This window comes from Nelumbo lutea, chromosome 1, assembly GCF_056320005.1.
Source record: "Nelumbo lutea isolate HS-2025 chromosome 1, American lotus-T2T, whole genome shotgun sequence".
Taxonomy (NCBI): Eukaryota; Viridiplantae; Streptophyta; class Magnoliopsida; order Proteales; family Nelumbonaceae; genus Nelumbo; species Nelumbo lutea.
The window spans coordinates 168,434,591-168,448,381 of NC_142684.1; positions in this window are offsets into that span (position 1 = coordinate 168,434,591).

Consider the following 13,791-nt stretch of genomic DNA (forward strand, 5'->3'; position numbering starts at 1 on the left):
CGCTCTGCTTATTTTGAGCAGCCACTTTGTTGCATTTTCCTTTTTTTTTGAATTTTTAATTTTCACTAAAATATACAATTACACTATAATTAAATCAGTACATTAGCCAGCCATATAAGCATCGTTTTCAAGCGCCAACGCTCTCTTTTTCCATGTTAATGAACTACTATGTGTTTGGAACCGTTTATGTTTATCCGGTGCACGTTTATCAGAAAAACATTTATTTGATAAATGCCCACTTTAAACATTTTTTATTTTATTGTTTGATTAAATTTAATATGGGCGTTTCAAGAAACACCCCTTTATACTTCAGTAATAATAAACGTTTTTCCATTTCATGATGTTTGGTGGGACGTTTCAAGAAACAGCCATATGGATGTTTCAGTGTGACATTTTCATTGTGGTGTATAGGATACATTAGTCAATTCAACGGTCCAAATTACATATACTTCAATTTGAAGACCGATTTTCAGAACCAACGGTTAATATATGATATAATCCACATCCAACAGTAGATATGACACTTTCAATTTGAGTCTCTCTCTCTCTCTCTCACACACACACACATACATATTACTTTGCTAACTTTGGGCAAACCCAATTTGCCACCTAATCTGTATAAAATTAAATTATATAAGTTAATGATCATTAGTAGATGAAATGGAATGAATGTTACACAGATTTAGAATTTGGCACTTAACCCAAACTTGTTCATAATCACCCCCCTCCAATGATCAAAAGGGTCCTACACCAAACTGGTTTTTGGGCTCCACTTTTTTGGCGTGACCTCCTTCTCTTTCCAACAAGCATCCTAGTATTATAAGTTAGTATGCCTTGCTACCTTAGGCCAAAAGCTTTGTGCTACAGTACAGACAAACCTCTCTAAGAACTAAGAAGTAGGAACTGTCACACATTTATCTCCCATTTAGTATATGAATTTCTCAAGTGCTACTGATGAAGGATTTTTTGGCAGCACCCTATTGTTCTAACTACTTCTTGGTGTCTGATGATTCAGAGGTCGAGCTAGAGTATTTCTATTGGATAAAGGCTTGGATGCTGAATTGATTGAATTGAATTAGGAGGTTGCTTGGGTGCCGAGTTGGGTAGATCTTCAAAGAGACCTGCAAGGAAACATTGTCAGAGGACCTAGAGAGGATGACCTAGGGAGGTCGCTCCGATGCTTAAGTCAGTACTCTATTGTGGTTGCGAGAGAGCTTGGGTGCAAGTAATCGCACGCGTACCTGGACCATAGAGGGATTGATGCCTTTATATAGCTGAGCTATCACGGGTTTCCAGAAATAGTTTCGAGATCTGCGGCCTAAATGGACAAGATCCATTTCCACTTTAGTCGGGGAGTAATGTATCAATCAATGAAACTTATTGTCGCTGTTCGATCCAAGCGGGGGGAAGATAAGGCTTGCCATTATGCGGTGTGAGCCTGTAATATTCGGAGTCTATTGGGAAGCAACTGGAATTGATTACGTGGCGAAGAAAATGGGCCCTTTGGCCCCTATTTATAACTAGTATATCCGGGAATCAACGGTCAAGATCAACACGATCCGATGGCTCCTAGGAAAACCAATTGCATGCTTCCCGAGGTTGAAATTGATTTAGCATGTGTTTTGACATCTGCGCGTACCGGGTATACGATCTGGGTCACTTCTTGGTTGAGTCGAACAGTCGAACATGTCCGACCAACGACTCCCCCTCCACATCACCTAGACTTCATGCCAAATCCACCTAAGCTCGTAATGAACTCCCCGCACCGAGTCATGACCCTTACCATGAGGAGTGGGGGGCAATTGATGAGGGGTAATTTGGCACGACCTAGTAAATAAAGGTCATGTGGACGCAATCTACCTATAGGATGACAACTCAGCAAGGGGAGTCTAGTCTTGATGAGGGGTAATTTGGCACGACCTAGTAAATAAAGGTCACATGGACGCGATCTTCTTGTACGATGACAACTCAGCAAGGGGAGCCTGGTTTGTAGTATGCAGAGTCCGGACGTTTAGCCACCTCGACATAAAGTCACCTTGGCATAAAGCCTTATCTTCCCCCCCCATATTACGTGATCACACCGCATAACGGCAAGCCTTATCTTCTCCCCGCTCAAATCGGGCGGCAAGAATAAGGTTCATTGATTGATACATTATTCCCCGACTAAAGCGGAAACAGATCTCGCCCATTTAGGCCACAGATCTCAAAACTGTTTCGGGAAACCCACGATAACTCAGCTATATAAAGGCATCAATCCCTCCATGGTTCAGGTACGCACGCGATTATTTGCATCCAAGCTCTCTAGCACTCAAATTCTAGCTCACAACCATAATAGAATACTGACTTAAGCATCGGAGCGACCACTCCGGGTCATCCTCTCCGTGTCCTCTGACACTATTTCCTTGCAGGTCTCTTCGAAGAGCTACCTAGCTCAGCACCGAAGCAACCTCCTAATTCAATTCAGTCAGTTTGACATCCAAGCCTTTATCCAACAAAAATACTCCAGCTCGACCTCTGAGTCATCAGACACCAGGAAGTAGTTAGAACAATAGGGTGTTGCCAAAAAACCCATCATCAATTGGCGCCGCCTATGGGAAACGATCAAAAGGTCATCCTAATTTTTTACAATCTCAAACTCATTCTCAACCTCAATGGCATCATCCAGCCACAACGGTAGGGTAACATGAACATCACTGGGGGGCAAGAGTAGTAGATAGTCGCTCCCCAAGGACCCTCAGTGACATTCGGCCAATTCACCATTCCTCTGACTGCATCTGGGGTCCATCACTATCCACACCTCACACTACCCAACAGGTGAGTGTTCCACTCCCCCAGGTGAGCGCCACATTCTCGGAGCTTTCCGTGATTCCCCCTGGGATCAGGCACTCCCAGTTCAGCGACCTCGTCTAGAGCGTTCGAACAATGCATATTCAAATGCAGTAGATTCATTAGTTCCAACAGTATTATTTTTATCAACAGTACCAGTAGTAGTTCCCACCACTACAACCAAGCCAGCCAGTGAACAACCAATGCCAGAACGTTCGCTAGTCTCCTCCCCGCAGGGAGAGAACTTCGCATGTACCAGTCCCCTCTTCGGGATGAACCCCGCCCTAGGGTGTTGTAGGTGACTGATGTACTCCCCTGCTTCTCGAAGAGAAAGCTCGAGGAATAGGCTCGAGCCCAGCCAGCCCGAGAGGATAGCCGACAGAATTCCCATGTGGAGCATTGACCCAAGATCCGAGGTGTGAGCTCCAAGAGAGACCCCTCGATTCCTCGTAGTAGCCAACATCGAACGCACGACAAAGAGGAAGCGGTGAGGAGAATCTCTATACCAGCTTGCCCCCTACTATTTGAAGTAAGATCGAAGTGCCTAACAACACTGAGGCCAATAGTATGAATGTCGCTCCACCGAAAAAGTAGCAACGACGACATTGCAAGACTCGTCGTTCATCAACAAGAAATGATCCAGCAGCAAAGCCCAACCATCCAGCAAATCAAGGTCAGGAAAGAGAGGAGGTGAGCTCGGTGGCCACAAGAACAATGCCTGCTCTTTTGATCCGGCCTTCTCCCTTGTCACTCGAGCTCCTAGCAGCCCCAATGCCGAAAGATTTCAAGGTCCCACCGCTAGACAAGTATGATGGGTCCTTTGATCCTAATGATTACGTGGATGCATTCCAATCCTAGATGCACCTCGTCGGGGCCGACGAGGCTTGTATGTGCATGGCTTTCTCCACCACGTTCAAAGGAGTAACTCGGACCTGGTATAGAAACCTAGCACCGGGTTCCATCAAAAGTTGGGTGCAATTCGCAAATATGTTTACGGCCCGCTTTATCACTAGTAAGAAGTGCATGAAGTCACAGGAGAGACTTTTGAACATGGTGCAGAGGGAGGGAGAGTCAATCCGCAGTTATATCAAACGCTTCAATGAGACATGCCTGCAGATACCAGATCTTGACCTAGCAGTACATCTCACCATAGCATGCAAAGACATCACCCATAAGGAGTTCAAGTGGCACGTCGTAGCCAACAAACCAAAGAACATTACCGAGTTCCTCCAATTGGCAGATCAGTTTATCAACACTGAAATGGAGATAAACCAGAAAACTGACAACCAGCCAAGAGAAAAGAGGAAGAGGGAGGAAGAAGGGACGAACAACAAGAAAAAAAAAACAAGTCCCCGAGCTCGAGGAGCAAATCCCCCTTGCGAAGCTACAGGTCGGGTCAGTGTTCTAGGACCCCTCCAATGGAGAGGATGAACTATACTCCCTTGAACGTGAAGCGAGGAGAGATTTTAATGGCAATCAAGGATTCCTCTATCGTCCGATGGCCACCCAAACTCCATGGAGACCCAACGACCAGGAACCAGAACATCTATTGTCACTTTCATCGGGACCATGGTCACAATACAAAAAACTATAGCAACCTCCACAATGAAATTGAAGAGTTGATCCATCATGGGTACTGGAAAAAGTACATTCTACATGAAGAAAAGGAACAGGGGAACCAACAGGGAGATCGGAAAAAAGACGCCCAAAGAGCAACAGACAGAACGAGCGGCCACCTCGCCCAATACTAGAAGAGATATCGATCCGTGGGGCGATTAATATGATCACCGGGGGATCTATTGTAACGGGGTGCACAATAGCAACTAGGAGAACATCATTTCGAGAACTAAAGAATGAAGTAGAGAACCCACCCAAGCGACCTCAGATCGAAGAACCGGTCTACTTTACCGAGGATGATGCCCATGGGATCCAGTATCCTCATGACGACGCCCTGGTCGTGAAGATAGTCATGAATGACTTTGGAGTAAGGTGGATCCTGGTGGACTCAGGTATTCGGCCGATATCTTCTTCAAAGAAACCTTTGACAAACTGCAGTTACAATAGAGCAACCTAACACCAGTAGATGCCCCACTAGTAGGGTTCAGCGGAGAGGAAGTTAGGCCTATAGGTCGTGTCAAGGTACCAGTGGAGGCAAGCACGTGGTGAAATATTGTCCGGTTCGAGCACACATTCTTGGTGTCACTACTCCATCCCGAAACAACGTGATCATAGGTTGGCCTATTATGCATGTTTTACGCGCAGTAGTGTCGACTTACTATCTCGCGATGAAGCTCCTAACGGATTGCTGAGTGGGAGTAGTATGAGGCGCCCAGCTCGAGTCCCGAAGGTGTTATGTGGCTGCCTTCAAAGCAAAAGCAAAGTTAGCAGAGGACGTCGAACTGGAGTGACCGACAGACTATAGTGAGGAGCAAGCTGCCCCGATGGAAGAGATAGTCCACATACCGTTGTCCGAGACCGAAGCAACCAAGACTCTCCAGATCGGTGCAATCGTAATCGAACCGCTCCGAAATCAACCAGTAAGTTTTTTACTCAAGAATTTAGACGTTTTTGCCTGGTCCGCGACAAAAATGCCCAAAATCGACTCTTGTTTCATAACTCATAAATTGAATGTGGACCCTTTAGTTAGGTTAGTCCGACAAAGAAAACGCAACCTTACCCCGGAACGGTGGTGGGCAATCGATGAGGTTGGGAAGCTCCTTGCTACAGACTTCATCAGGGAGCTCCATTACCCGAGTTGAGTCGTAAACCCGATACTCGTGAAGAAAGCCAATGGCAAGTGGTGCATGTGCGTTGACTACACCGACCTGAACAAAACCTACCCAAGGATTGCTTCCCCCTACCCAAAATTGACCGTCTAGTAGATGCAACCTCAAGGCACAAGTTGTTGAGTTTCATGCATGCCTACTCGACTATAATCATATTAGGATGGACACGACTAACCAAGACAAAACTTCTTTTGTAAAAACGCTGGAGCAAACTTCCAGCAACTTGTAAACAAAATTTTTGAGCCTTTGATTGGCAATAAAGTGGAGTGTTATGTTGATGACATGGTCGTGAAGACCCAATTCACTGAATCTTTAATTAACGATTTAGACATTGTTTTTCAAATTTTGAGAAAATATAATATGCAATTAAATCCAAATAAGTGTGTTTTCGGAGTCACATCGGAAAAATTTTTAGGCTACATAGTCAATCAACGTGGTATGAGACCACCTCGAAAAATAAAAGAAGTCCAGAGGCTGACTGACCGGGTAGTAGCCCTAATCCGTTTCATGTCTAAGTCGGTAGGTCGATGCCTCCCCTTCTTTAAAGCAATTAAAAACAATGAGACTTTCGAATGGACTGAAGAATGCCGGCTTGCGTTTGACGAGCTCAAAAGGTATCTAAGTACCGCCCCAATTTTAACCTGACCTAAGGAAGGAGATGTTTTGAAGTTGTACCTCTCCGTGATTGACGAGATAGTCAGCTCGGTACTAATCAAGGAGGTAGATCAGGTTCAACAACCCCTCTACTATGTATGTAATGTACTGCAGGATGTAGAGACCAAATACCCCGACATCGAGAAGCTGGCATACGCGCTTCCAAGCCCATACCATTGTCATCCTTACGGATAGACCTCTAAGGCACATCCTACTTAAGCCCGAGGTATCTGGGAGGTTGACGAAGTGGTCCATCGAGCTTAGCGAGTACGACAACAGGTTCGAGCCACGACCTACAATCAAAGCCCAAGTCTTGGCAGACTTCGTGGTAGAATGCACGTTCAGCGCACCGACCCCTGAATTGACTGAGCCCGCTCGCACGTTAGAGGCATCAACCAGTGCGGAACCGGTCCCGGTCATAGTAGTACCGACCTGGGATGAGGAGCCCTAGATCCTCCATGTTGATGTCTCATCCAACCAGTGAGGAAGTGGCACGGAACTGATACTATATGGCCCAAGTGAGGTGAAGCTAGAGTATGCTCTCCGGTTTGGATTCGAGGCATTGAACAACGAGGCAAAGTATGATGCTAATTGTCGGGCTCAACTTAGCAAAGGAAATGGGAACGAAGCACCTCATCATCTATAATGACTCTCAACTGGTAGTTAACCAAGTTAATGGTGACTACGAAGCTCGTGACTCGACTATGGCAGCCTACTTAACCAGAGTCAGAGATATCCTACCGAGCTTCAACTCCTGCTTCATCAAACAAATCCTGAGGTCTGAGAATGACGAGGCCGACACCCTGTCACGACTAGCAAGCATGAGCAACAACACTGTGCGAACTGTGTACATAGAGGACCTACCTCAGCCCAGCATTCTCAAGGGGCAAAAGAGGTCGCTCCCGTGTCGCAAGCGGAACCGAGCTGGATTGACCCGCTCGTTAACTATCTACTCCATGGGACCCTACCAGCAAAACGCAATGCAGTTCGGAGGGTAGAGTGTCAATCAGCCAAGTACGTCCTCATAGACGGACGACTGTACAGGAGATCATTCATGCTCCCCTACCTACGTTGCCTGCGACCCACAAAAGCTGAGCTTGTACTTCGTGATATCCATGAAGGTTTACGCGGATGACAGCTGAGGGGGAGGGCCCTTGCCCAAAAAACATTAAGGCATGGCTACTACTGGCCCACAATTAAAGCAGATGCACTCGAACTCGTCAAGAAATGCAATAGATGTCAAAGGACCCGGAGAGGATGACCCGAGGAGGTCGCTCCGATTCTTAAGTCAGTATTCTGTTGTGGTTGCGAGCTAGAATTTGAATGCTAAAAAACTTGGATGCAAGTAATCGCGTGCATACCTGGACCATGGAGGGATTGGTGCCTTTATATAGTTGAGCTATCGCGGGTTTCCTAAAATAGTTCCGAGATCTGTGGCCTAAAGGTAAGAGATCTGATTTTGCTTTAGTTGGGGAGTAACGTATCAATCAGTGAACCTTATTGTCGCTGCCCGATCCATACGGGGAGAAGATAATGCTTGCCGTTACGCGGTGTGATCCCGTAATATTCAGAGTCTGCTAGGAAGCTATTGGAATTGATTATGTGTCACTTCGGTTCCTGGGCCCCGAACTCAATTAGGCATCGAGGTGGCTTTATGCCGAGGTGGCCAAACATTCGAACTCCGCATACTATTGACCGGACTCCCCTTGTTGAGTTGTCATCCTATAGGCAGATCGCGTCCATGTAACATTTATTTACTCCTCGCGATAGGGGTCCTAACTCGACGCGGGGAGTTCATGACGAGCTTAGGTGGATTTGGCACAAAGTTTAGGTGATGTGGAGGGGGAGTCATTGGTCAGACCTGTTTGACCGTTCGGCTAAATCAGGAAGTGAACCAGATCGCATACCCGGTACGCGCGGATGTCAAGCCGATTATAGACTCCGCGGATGTCAAACACGCGCTAAATTGATTTCAACCTCGAGAAGCGTGCAACCAATTTTCCTAGGAGTCGTCGGATCGTGTTGATCTTGACCATTGATTCCCAGATATACTGGTTATAAATAGGGGCCAAAGGGCCCATTTTCTTTGCCTCAAATCCGCAAGTCCACAATTTTTGAGGTCACGCTAAAGTATTCCATTTCGGTGTCAGCTATTTCTGGGTTCGAGATCATCTCTCTTTCTTCGGTCTTCCTTTTGGTGAGTCCACCTTCCTCTACTTTTTTGATTCCGTTGTCTTTCTCTTTAATATGTCTAGCCTTAGCTTAGATAGTCTTCTAGACAGGAGCGACAAGTCTGTTGGGGCCGAGGTGGGTACTTCGGCTCAGATCGTGGAGCCTCATCCTATCGAAGCAATCACTTCGGGATAGGATGTGGACCTCATTCCGCCCAAGGTGGACTCGCATTGGCAAGAGCGAGAAGCTTCTAGAAAATCAGCTTCTACCTCACACCAAGGTCGGCTACCAGACAACTTTGGCATGTCGACAATGATGGCGGATAAGCTCTTAGCCTTAGTAGCTTGGTACAGACTCCCTAGTGACTTTGTGTATAGCATCCTCTTAGGCAACTTTCCTTGGGATCATGATCACAACGAGATCATGGTCTTCAAGGAGCAACTCGTAGTTGGTCTGCGTCTTTCCCTTCATCCTTTTATAATCGAAATCATTAAATTCTTTAACATCACCATAGACCAGCTACACCCGAACTCCATCCATAATATTGTAGGGACAATTTCTCTTTTTCATGATTACAACTGTCCCCTTGACCATGACATATTCTCTTCGATCATTTCCATTAAGAAGAACTCATCCTGTGTTCTGCCTGAGCACAGGCGTGCTTACTACGTGTCTCTTTATCCTGGGTACAAATTGTTGCATGAGCTTCCTAAAAAGGTCCCGGCCTGGAAGAGGTGCAACTTTGTGGTCCGCAACACCAATGGGTGGTCTTTTCCAAGTTACTAAAGGGCAGCCATCCAGGACCCAGCGTTAGACTAGACCTAAAGACAAGGGAGGAGGTTTGATCTTGGGCGAAGCTCAGCCTAAAGTTCAAAAACTTTGTGATCGAGGAGAAACTCATGCAAGCTAGCCTAAGTCCTCTTGGTAGGTTGCTACTTGTTGTACTTTTTCCATTCAATTTACTTAAGTATTGTATCTAACTTAGCTCGTTTTTTAGGGGGTAGAAGAGGCCGCTCCCGTGTTGCAAGAGGAACCGAGCTGTATTGACTTGCTCGCTGACTATCTGCTCCACGGGACCTTACCTGCAGAACGCAATGCAACTCGGAGGGTAGAGCGTCAATCAGCCAAGTACGTCATCATAGACGGACGACTGCATAGGAAATCATTCACTCTCCCCTACATATGTTGGCTATGACCCACAGAAACTGGGCTTGTACTTCACGATATCCATGAAGGTTTATGCGGAGGACACCTGGGGGGTAGGGACTTTGCCCAAAAAGCATTAAGGCAGGGCTACTACTAGCCCACAATGAAAGCAAACGCATTCGAACTCGTCAAGAAATGCGATAGATTATGTGGTGTAATCTTGTAATATTCAAAGTCTAATGGGAAACTACTGGAATTGATTACGTGTCACTTCGGTTCCTGGACCCTGAACTCAATTAGGTGCCGAGGTGACCAAACGTCCTGACTCCGCATAATGCTGACCAGGCTCTCCTTGTTGATTTGTCATTCTACAAGCAAATCGCGTCCACGTAACCTTTATTTACTAGGTCATGCCAAATTATCCCTCGTCAGCTACTATTATGATTGGTGTTCGTTAAATAACCATGGGATGCTATATGCTATTATGGGTGCATTGGCTAGTTGAATTAATTATATAGTGAAATAGTACCAATGTAAACTCTGGGAGAAGCATTTTGATGGCCTTTTTTTTCTGAAAATAAAAACAGGTGACCGGAATAGAGGATGGTATAAAGGAGCCACAAGCGACATTCTCCGCTTGCTTTGGAGCAGCATTCATCATGCTGCATCCTACCAAATATGCAGCAATGCTGGCCGAGAAAATGGAGAAGCACGGTGCCATTGGATGGCTCGTCAACACTGGCTGGTTAGGTAGAAGGCATATACAAATTACAGGAATTCAATTAGGAAATACCTTATCCCTCTTCCCTCAAGTCTCAACATATAATAATATATTTTGGGTCTTGAACAGGAATCTGTAGAAAGAATTAATACTCAAGCTGGTATGTTGAAGACTGAAGAAAAGTGTAAAAAATAATTGACAAAAATAGATGCGGCAACACTCAGAACATACCGGCGGCGAGAAACACCCTCTCCCTCTCTCTCTGTAAAGCCTTTAGTTGCGGCAACACTCTCTAAAATCTTCAAAGAAAACAGAGATATTGTTGAATGTTAGGAGAAAAGAGAAAACGAAGAGAAGTCAGAGAGAAAATAGGGAGAAAGTGAAGACGGCGGCAGCTGCTCCTCCCTCCGGTCAAGAGACCTCTCTCTGATCGTCGCTGGATTGGTGGATCCAGATGGTCTCCTCTAAGGCGGCGAAAGAGTGAGGAAGAAGATCTATCTTTGATGCTTTAGATTATCGAGTGAGAAAGAAGATTCACCTTTAGAATGGTAGATCCGGGTTGCACCAAATCAACACCACTAGATGATACATCAGCAGCCTTATCGGATCCACTTCAGCTCATCATTTCATGAAACACCCAGCCGTTGGGGGAAGCGAGAACAATAGCTATATGCACGAAAACCAATGCAAATAAATGGATAAACGTTTATCAAAAAACGTTGATCTGGTGCCATTTTTTCAATAAAAGTAAACAGTTTGAAACATACTCTTAATAAATGCGTGCACCAAACAGTATTTTTTGAGCAAAAAAACATTTATCTTCCGAGATGCTGATATGGTGTTCATTTGGCACTGTTTTTTAATAAATGTAAACGGTTCCAAACATGCCCCTAAAGTTTTTAACTTTTTTATGCATTTAAGGAAATAAGGCCCACATGTGTTGGTGGGTGTTTTAAAAAACAAAAGGTAAAATATAAAAATCTCCCCTGAAATTTCTGACAATTATAAAAACCTCCCATAAAATTTCACTTTAACAAAACTTCCCCTGAACTTTTGAAAAGCCCAACACATACCTCCCTTCCCTCATTGACCAGACGAAAAACGTTTGAGTTATACATTAGTTTTTTCAAAATACCCTTTTATATGATTTCTTATAAAATTTTACTAAAATAACCATAAAATTAACTTCAACATGAATCACCCATTGATGTCCTCTGTCTTATCTTTCAATCTCCCATATATCAAGTTTAGAAGAGAGAGGCAACATCCACCGTAGATTTTCCCACCCTCGAAACTTCCTTTACACGATCCAACTCATGTAAACCCACTCTCAATACTTCCTTTACACGAACCAACTCATTTGAAGAAATAATAGATTCCACTGTAAGGCCTGAGACCTAAATCAATCGAATGGTTGAAAGATATGATAATTGAGTTTTTCATAGAGGGACCCGAGATGGGTATCCAATTTGTTTCTGAGGTCACGGCCATGTCCAATTTAATTATGCAACATCTCCTCTAAAATCATAGTTAAGCATCTCTCTCTCTCTAACAGACCCTCGTTTTCTCTTTGACCTCGTTTTAAGACTCAACATTTTAAACAGAGAAATTTACATATCACTTTTGCAACTCTATCAGAGAGATCCCACATCTCCATTTTCTGCACTAAAACAAATCCCACCAAGAGAAAAGAGGGTTAAACTTTACAAAGCTCTTTCTCATCGTATGATCAATATCTCATTGCAACTCTATTAGAATTCAGCCGAACAGAGAAAAAAAATACCCAATTGGTTTTGTTGTTTTTATCTTGTGCTTTCCAATCAAAATCTCTCGTTTTTTTCTCTTGTTCCATATCGTGATTCAGAAATTAGGAGAAACCCAACTGGGCCCTTGTGCTTCTTTTATCTCTATTCACTCTTTTCTTCATTGGGATTGTCTGGGTTTTGTCTGGGTTTTTGTAGAAAATAAGATTTTCACACCTGCAATCAACTTTGTATCAGAGGTGCAGTGGTGCAGGTCTTAGAACGTTTGCTGGGGTGAATTTTCTCTCTCCACTTCCTCCACCTACTCTCCCTTCATCGGAGGCTCCACTACGTAGTGATCCAGAGCTGAAAGGAAAGGCCTTCTGACGAGGGTTGCAAACAAAAGATATGTGGGGCAAAACTCAAGTGAAGGGCATTTTTGCATTTTAAAATCTGGTGAAGATGCCCTAACGACTAATTAGGGGCTATTTTGTAACTTGACTATTTTTTTCTTTGGGTCAGCAATAAAAGGGAGGTATTTGTTGGGTTTTCTAAAAATTCAGAGGAGATTTTTATTAAAGTGAAACCTCACGGGAGGTTTTTATGATTGTTAGAAACTTCAAGGGAGGGTTTTATATTTTACTCAAAACAAAATGAAAATTATATCCCGTCCCTCCATCAACCTTTGGCTGTTTCCTATTTGGCGTTTTGATATTGTTGCAATGTTTTAAAAACCGACCCATAACTGGAATCAATTTGGTCATTGGTTCAACCGTCCAGCCTAAATAGATTTAACTTGTATCGTTTTAAAAATTTTAAAAATAATTAATAAAAATTTGCCCTATATAGACCATCATCACCGCCATGCATTAGAAACATCTAACATCTCATGGAGATCAGATCTACTCCTCATGTAGGGCGCCTCACACACACATCTTACCATGCATTGGGAACATCCCTCATAAGTTATTATTCACAGGAGATGTTTTCAATGCACGGTGGATGTGCATGTGAGGCGCCCAAGTGTGAGGAGCAGATCCCGTTCCATTTCATGGGTAGCAGATCCGAGCTCTCAACATGTTGCTTACCAATTCAATGATTTTTGGGAAAATAACAGTTTGGGGTGAAACAAAACCGATACTCTAAGGGTCTCCAGGCCAAATGATATGACCGTCCAAGCCAATAAGTTTGAAACCTTGATTTGCAAATGGAGACCCAAGTTATTCACAAAAAAGGAAAAACCCATGTCATTTAAAACATGTTAGAAATAGAGCAAAGCCGACTTAGACCTCTTGACGGTGTTTTACCCTAATTCAATGGTTATGAGAGCCATTGTATGCCATTCCATGTTGAGTTAGTTTAATTTAGACCTTCCGGGAATCAACATCAAATAATATTAGTTATTGATCAATAATAATAATGGTTAGATATAAAATTGAATTAAACTATTTAATTAATGTAAATAATAAAACAGGTTATTACTTAATTAATTTAAACTTAGGAAAACTAAAAGTATAGTTAATTAATATAAATATATTAATATAACTACATAAAAGTTAGTTAACATTTCATCCGTAACTAAGCAAATTAAAATTACAATTAAGCATTATATATGATCACATTTAATTTAAGTGTTAATATTCATACGGATATTACTAGTTATATAAAACTCAATTAAATGCTACAATGTCAATAATTCAAAACTAGTTATTATTGATCTAAAATCTATTTAAATACCATTTAT